The sequence below is a fragment of the Athene noctua genome, chromosome 1 (assembly GCF_965140245.1).
Source record: "Athene noctua chromosome 1, bAthNoc1.hap1.1, whole genome shotgun sequence".
Classification (NCBI taxonomy): domain Eukaryota; kingdom Metazoa; phylum Chordata; class Aves; order Strigiformes; family Strigidae; genus Athene; species Athene noctua.
The window spans coordinates 757,358-764,934 of record NC_134037.1 but is presented as its reverse complement, the minus strand read 5'-3'; the positions used below and the strand labels follow the sequence as shown (position 1 = coordinate 764,934).

Genomic DNA, 7,577 nt, shown 5'->3' with positions numbered 1-7,577 from the left:
TCACTGTGCCGCACCCCCTGCTAAAAGCCTCGGGTGAGCCACTCGCTATCGAGAGAACTCAGCAGCTGCACTGAATCCCCGAATCATCCGGGTTGGAAAATCCCTTGCAGCTCCCCCAGCCCCACCATGACCCTCCCCCTGACCGTTCCCAACTCCCCCAGACCCCTCAGCGCTGGCTCAGCCCGACAACACATTTAGACGTGTGTGAGACCTGCCGGAGGGACATTCACAGTGTGAGACCGTGGGGCACGGAACAGGCTGCGGCCACACCACTAAAGCCTGTCAGACTGCGCAAAACGGTGATTCTATCCAAACTGCCTACAGGAATAGCCCCTCTCCCCATGCAAGACACCCAGAACTGCCTGGGAGATGTTGGGGAGAATAGTAATTGGGCTGAAGCTTAGATATACACGTTAAAACACAGGGGTCGCTTAACTGTTTCAGTAGTTAACCAGTACCACCAAATCCCAGTGCCCGTGCCTGCATCCTGCTGCTACTGAATTTACTAGGACAGATGCAGGCAGCAGAAACAACCCTCCTCACCACCTCTGCTGCATCTGGTTCCACTGCTGCTAGTGGGCCTGGCTCCAGGATCCAGGAATAAACCATGTACTATCATTTGCACATAGAGAGCTCAGAATAAACATTAACGCAGCACTAGCTAGAATGTCTAAGCAGCACTTATTTCCCCTCTCGTTTTCCTATTCCCTCATGACAAAGGATCTCCCTCCCACACATGCAAAATGTTAGTAGTCCCTCCTCTCCACACACAGTGTAAGAATCCTGTTCCTCTCCCGCAGGCACAGAAAACATCTTGCAGAAGGAACCGTGGCATTTCCACCCAGGGAGACTGATGGGAGGGAGACTGCACGCACAGCCTGGCACAGATGCCCGTCCTGTCCAATCTTCCTCAGAAAACACTCACGTACTAGTCACTGCTGTGACTGTTTGTCCCACCATTGGTTGCCAGCACGCCGAGCTGTAATAGAGCTGATTGCTATGCAATAGCGTTACCCAGCCAGACACAGATGGTCAAAGAATGGAGCAGGGGAGATTGTCATTTGAAAAACTTGCTATTCCTCTGGTGGGGGAAGCTGCGAGACACAGCAGGGTGCTTTTGGGAGACTCCCCTGGTGTACAAGTGACACATCCTTGAAGTGCACAGTTTCTTAGAAGCCAAAGCTGCCCTCCCGGCCCACGAAGGCTGTTGAAGGGATAATAACAGCAAGACATCCTGACAGAGCTAAGGCACTACACCAGCGTCTGACCTTCAGCAGGGGATCCTGCGGAGTGTTCTGGTGATGGCTGCTGAGGGGCTGGCCGTGGGCTGACTGTTGCAGGTTCCATCCTGCACCCTCACGTCCCTCCCTGGCCCTGGGCCTCTTCTGATGCAGGGCCCCAGCCCAACCTGTAACTCGCCAACGCTCCCACGGACAAAAGCAGGCCAGAGCTTGGCACACAGGGGCACGTGCTGAGCGGCACCAGACCCGCGGGCTCTGTGGGGCCTTGATGCATATGCAGAGACATGGAGTGCTTTGGGTGGGCAGGGACCTTAAATCCCCTCCAGTGCCACCCCCTGCCCCGGGCAGGGCCACCTTCCACCAGCCCAGGTTGCCCAAAGCCCCGTCCAACCTGGCCTTGAGCCCTTCCAGGGAGGGGGCAGCCACAGCTGCTCTGGGCAGCCTGTGCCAGGGCCTCACCCCCTCACAGGGAACAATTTCTGCCTCAGATCTCATCTAAATCTCCCCTCTGTCAGCTTAGAGACATCACCTCTTGCCCTACAGCCCCCTTGTATAAAACAATACATACACACACGCACAGCCCACACGACACTTTCTGGAGTCACCCACAGCACGGAGAGCTCTGCCAGAGCCCGCCCGTGCCGGGCCTCCCGCTGCCTCACTCACAGGTCGCCCTCAGGCTCGGAGCAACGTTCCCACAGTTACCTCCGGAGGCTTAAACGCCTTTAAGGAGCCTCCTCTCCCTCTCCCTCTCCTCTCCCTCTCCCTCTCCCTCTCCCCTCTCCTCTCCCTCTCCCTCTCCCTCTCCCTCTCCCTCTCCCTCTTCCTCTCCTCTCCCTCTCCTCTCCTCTCCTCTCCCTCTCCTCTCCTCTCCCTCTCCTCTCCCTCTCCTCTCCCTCTCCCTCTCCCTCCCCTCTCCCTCTCCCTCTCCCTCTCCCTCTTCCTCTCCTCTCCTCTCCTCTCCTCTCCTCTCCTCTCCTCTCCTCTCCTCTCCTCTCCTCTCCTCTCCTCTCCTCTCCTCTCCTCTCCTCTCCTCTCCTCTCCTCTCCTCCGGCCCCCCACCTCGCGCTCTGCGCCTGCGCGCTGCGGGCCGGGGCTTGGCGGGAGCGCGCGACCGCCCCGCGGGCCCGTTGGCGCCAAGGGGGAGAGGACGCGCGCGCGCGCGCGCTTGGCGGCGCACGGCCTCGGCCGCCTGATTGGCTGAGGGGAAGGGGGCGGGGGAGCGTAACGCACGTCCGCCGCCGGGGAAGCGCCTGCCTCGTGATTGGCGGGCGGGCGGAGCCGGAGGGGCGGGGCTGGTGGGATCTCGGCTGCTGATCGGCTGTTGGCGGCGGCGGGCGGGGGCTCAGATTGGCGAGAGTGCGCGCGCCCCTGCGGAGGCGGGCTCGGATTGGCTGGGCGCCGCGAGGCGGCCGGGGACCGTTGGAGCGGGCAGCTGAGGCGCTCGGCCGCCCGTGTCCGCGGAGCCGCCGGCGGCGGCGGCCGGAGCCCGCCCGGAGCCCGCCGGCCGCTGCCTCCCTCGCCCGGGCAGCCCCGGGAGCCCCGCGGCCGCGCTCCCCGGCAGAGGTGGGTGCGCGGCGGGACGGAGGCAGGCGCTGGCGGGGCCGAGGCGGGCCCGCTGCGAGCTCCGCTGCCGCCCGCGGGGCTGGGAGGGTGCGGGGCCTTGTGGGGAGGAGGGTGCCCCTGCCCCGCCGCTGCCCGGGCGGGGCGCAGGGACCGGCGGGCGGGCAGGCCCGGGACGTGCCCCCCCGCTCCTGCCTGCACGGTCTTGGCGGCAGCGCCGAACCGCAGCCGCTCTCCTCAGCCCCGGGAGCTGCGGGCGGCGGGGTTTGCCGGGCTCCGGGCCTGGCGCCCAGCGGAGCGCCCCGGGGAAGGAGGAGGAGAGCTGCGCTGCCGCGGCGGGTGCTTCTGAACGGGCTGCAGATACCTTGGAGAGAGCCTCGCTGCTTCACCTGCCCCACGCGCCGCCGCCGCCGCTCGCTTTGTGCCGGCTGCTGGCTGGCAGCGGGAGCAGTCCCGCACCCCAGCGGTTCTGGCTCTGCCTCACTCTTTCATCTTGTAGCAGGCAGACGCTCGCGTCGACGCAGGACCTGCAGGCTTCATATCTTCGTAATTAACAGGAGACACAATCAGGGCAAAAGTAGCATAATCATAGTTGTAACCGCAAAAGACGGGGGGGGGGGGGAGGGCGAGGGGGAGGTGTTATTTTTCTGTGGAAAATCACGTCTGCCTTGGAAAAAACTTTGGGTTGCTTTTCCCATCTTTTCAGATTGTCCTTAAATGTTTGAAGAAGGAACTGAGCCCGGGAAAGTGGAAGTTGCCCTGAGAGACTTCTTGGTGTAATTCAGGTAATCTAAGCTGCTGTGGCTACACCTGTGGTGTTGAACTTAAAACCTGGTGTTATGTAACTGATTTCACTTGCCTGTTTGTCACACTCACGTAACCGAGCCTGAAGCTTTTCCCTTCTGACAAACTTCCTGGATGAAGTAGTGATTTCTGCATTTGATGTCAAGTATTGGACATGTCAAAATATTCCTGTGTGAGTGGCGATCCTGTATTTAAACACCCCCCACCCCCCCCCCCATTACATTCTTGTGCACCAGATTGCTTAGCTGGGGAAGGTGAAGCTGATGGAGATCCTGGTGCAGACCTAAGGGACCCGTGGTGGTGCAGGGCACCAGGGCACTGCTCTCTTCTTTCAGGGGGGATTAGTGAGCCCCCAAGAATGCGCTGCACAGCACGAGGATACTTTGAAAGTTGTTTCTGTGCTGCTTGAAAATCCGTATCTGATCAAATCTGAGTTGTTAAAGTTAGAATTTGGTCAATAGTTGGACATGACCACCCTTTAAAAATGCTTTGTACCTGAGTTTTCTTACTCCGGTTCCTAAAACCGACTGTAGTCTGAAGCTCTGTCTGGTGTAGCTGCCCAGTGGCAAAACATTGCACATGCCTGAACCAGTGGTTCAAAAATTCAGAAGTCTCAGTTCCAGGTTTTAAAAGTTGGGAAATGGTGGGGTGAAGAACTGGTTTGTGGTTGGTTTTTTTTTCTTTTCCCCCCATCCTGGCTTCTTTTTTTCCCCTGGTAAGTGTATATGAGCCAATACTGCTAGATGATACCATAAAGCACACCCAAAGGACAGGAGGTAACCCAAAAACGTTGGTTTAAGACTGTTGCTTTTTGTGCTTCCTCTTCTCCAGAGTATATTTTGGATTAATGGGGAATTTAGATAAAAGGACAAACATGATACTGACCTGAAGACTTCCTTCTTAGGAAGGAGGAGAGTTAATCACTGTAGGCCGTGTAGGGCAGTAATTTCTCTCAGCAGAACAGGTACATTTTGCAGAGGCTGTCCGTGGCCTATGCTGCAGTCTTGTCTGAAGTTTTCTTCCAGACTAGTCAATTCATGTCACACTTCCAGCAACATCATTCCTTTGACTTTTAAATTCTTGCTATGCTTTTTGTCTGTCCCAGCTGCCACTCCAGAGGCAGCTCCCTTAGATCGTTGCCTTGACCATATTGTCCTATTTAAATCCTCTTTGTCTTTCTGCTTCTTACCGTTATGGTATGTAAGGATTCTTGTCTTCGTTTTGAGCTGTTTGATGGTTTATCCCCAATCTGTCGCTGAGGTCTTGCTCAGTACCGAGAAGGGAACTCCCCGCTCTGGTGCCTGGGATGCCGGAGTTTGTTGCCTACTCGTTACGTGATCTCACCGTTAAGAGGTACATCCTCTAGACCACCACATAAGCACCTTCTGACAGAACAGAAACTACATTTTTTATTGTGCTGAATACAGAAGCCATGTCAGTATTGTCTCAAACTCCGTTTTTTTTTGCAGCAGACTCCTCCTTGTCGTAGGCTGTAGGTTGTTTAGGATGGTAAATTCCTTTATATGTTGCCTGTATTGCAGATAATACATTCAGGTGTCTGGTTGATTATTACTGAGGTTTCAATAATAATACAAATTTTAAGCAGTGATGAATGGTATAAAAACCTTAAGAAGAAGCCGTAATGCAAGAACGAGGGCTTTTGCAATACCACAAAGGCATAATTTTTCCATCAGTTTAATTCTATTCCCCACTCAGTACCACAGGGTGGCATTAGGAGTGACGACTTGCAATTCCATGTAGCCGTGGTCGTACGTTCTCCGTGGTATGCTGTGCAAGCTGACAGTTTTTGAAGAGAGAAAATCAAGTTGTGAAGTTTAAACTAACCACTTGGGGATTAACGCTGCGTACTTCAGAGAGTCTGGCTTCATTGGCTGGTCCCTTACAAGCTTTTATAGAACCTGGATGATGTATTCAAATCAGGTGCTCTTTGAAAAGAATTTCCTGGAACTTTTAAAAGGAAAGGTAAAGCATTCTCTTAGCTCAGAGGTGGTAGTCCGTGGCGTGGATGCGACCGTTGTGGTCGCGGAGTGCGTCAGCCGAGGGAAGGCAGACTGCTGGCAGGTGTGAAGGGCTGGCTGTTAACATTCTGCTCAGCACAGCCTCATTCTCTCACCGTTATCTACCACTGATAGCTTTTTTTTTTAACTTTGCGGCTTCAGGGTTATGTTATCTGGTGATAAGGATTTGAATTAATGATATTTGTATTAATATATCTCCCCCCGCCCGAGTACTGTGGAGAAGAAATCATGATTGCATTGTGTGTGTTTGGTTTAGTGTTTAAGCAGGTTTCTACTGATAAACTGTGGCTAAACTTAAATAGTTTCATGGGTCTTTTCCAGCCCTGTGGGCTTTCAGGGACTACTAGAAAGTATGAAAGTCTTTTAACTTCTCAGCTCTGCTCAAGTAATGCAGACTTGTAAAAATACTCAACACCAATGAAGATTTTTAGGCAACCTAAATCTGGAAGAAATGGTAGGAGACCTTATAGTGTGGTATCTGTTGTGGAATTTAATTTGGCCAGTTGTAGCTCTGAAAATGAAGGGAATTATGACAGCAGGTACTAATTCATATCTAAATTTTAAAAAGATTGCATGTATAAAGTGTGTACTGTAGTTACAAAACACTTAAAATAACTCCACTCTTAGTTGTTACTAACTGCAAGCATGAGGTATTTTTTAGTCTTTATCAATCTTGCTTCTTTCAAGTGCAGCTTTTTACTTCATTTAAGAAGTGGAGGAGTGAAGAGTGTTCTGCCATAAAGCAAATGCTGAGGGAGCCTAGTTCCTATTTTTTTTTTAAAAAAAAAACAAAACAGGAGAAGTGACAAAGCAAAGGGATAAAAGCTCTTGGTTGTAGAGAAGACAATGGCAAGTATGGTTAATTAAAGTTTTACATTTGGATTATTTTGGTTTTCCTTTCTTAAAGAAAGAAAAAAAAGTCATTCGTGTCCACAGCTGGTCAGATATTTGGCGTGTTGTTGGATCATAGGTGATTACAAAAGCAGCTGCTGGAGCTCTGCCCGTGTTAGTCTGTATGTGGGAACAGCAGTAGAAGACCCGGTAGGGCTGAATGTAAGGACTGAATATTGTAAAAGGGATTTTTTGAATATAGTCTGCAAAGAGAGCTTAGCTAGGTGGCAGGGAAGGGATGAAGTTTCCAGTTCTACCATAATTCGGTGTTACTGCTTGTAGGTCAGGTTTTTTTATAGCGAGGGGATGCCTTTGGAGAAGCAACTGATGGCAACAGTAAATAAATATTAAGAAAATCTGAGCTGGTAGTAATATCAGTTAACTCGCTCTGTGATTGTGATCCTCCAGGTTGTATATAAGAGCAGACAGAAAATTATTTGGCAGTAGGTGTGTGTGAAGTACGGACATCAAGACGTTTCTTGCCCTGGTTACCTAGTGGATGCAACCAAAATATGGTTTGGGTGGGTTTTTTTGTTGTTTGGGTTTGTTTTTGTTTTTTTTTTTTTTTAACACCTTGCAGTTTGAGTGAGCCTGCAGGTCCTGAGAGGCTTCACCAGGGTTGCACAGCAGAGCAACCCCGCCGCGTGGGCCCCGTGGGCTTACGGCCAAACGCTGGGGAAAAAGCACACCAGTATTCTTCGAGTTTGCTTATTTATATTAAATTCTGTTCTGCAGTGCTTCTGGAATCTTTTAATTATTGTGAGGGTTTTTTAAAATAGAACGATCACATCAAAGGAAATAGTGAGGTGGCAGGGAGGTGCTGGTGGTTTTGATGACTAGTTTGGGTACAGACAAACTTTTGAAGAAGGTATCGTGTGTTTCTGGCAGCTCAGATGAAATTAAAGGTTACCTGGGGCTATACATGTGTTCACTTACCTACTGACTGTGGCAAATGGCAGATATACTTTTAAGTTTAGATTAATGTAAATTCCTTGTTTTATACTCTTACACCCTTTTAGTAATGACTAAGACCCTTTAA

At 51.7% G+C, this 7,577-nt stretch overlaps 1 protein-coding gene across 7 annotated transcripts in view; it reads left to right on the top strand.

Annotated features, from left to right (window-relative positions):
* Positions 1–2,668: 2,668 nt before the first annotated feature.
* DTNB (dystrobrevin beta) overlaps positions 2,669–7,577 on the top strand; it is a 207,283-nt gene continuing 202,374 nt past the window's right edge. For 5 of the 7 annotated variants that reach the window (XR_012632627.1, XR_012632626.1, XM_074895241.1 and 2 more), the window contains exons 1-2: positions 2,669–2,807; positions 3,511–3,589. The gene's annotated coding sequence lies outside the window, so the exon portion shown is untranslated. The remainder of the gene's footprint in view (positions 2,808–3,510; positions 3,590–7,577) is intronic. The other 2 variants (XM_074895242.1, XM_074895246.1) reach the window with 2 other exon arrangements.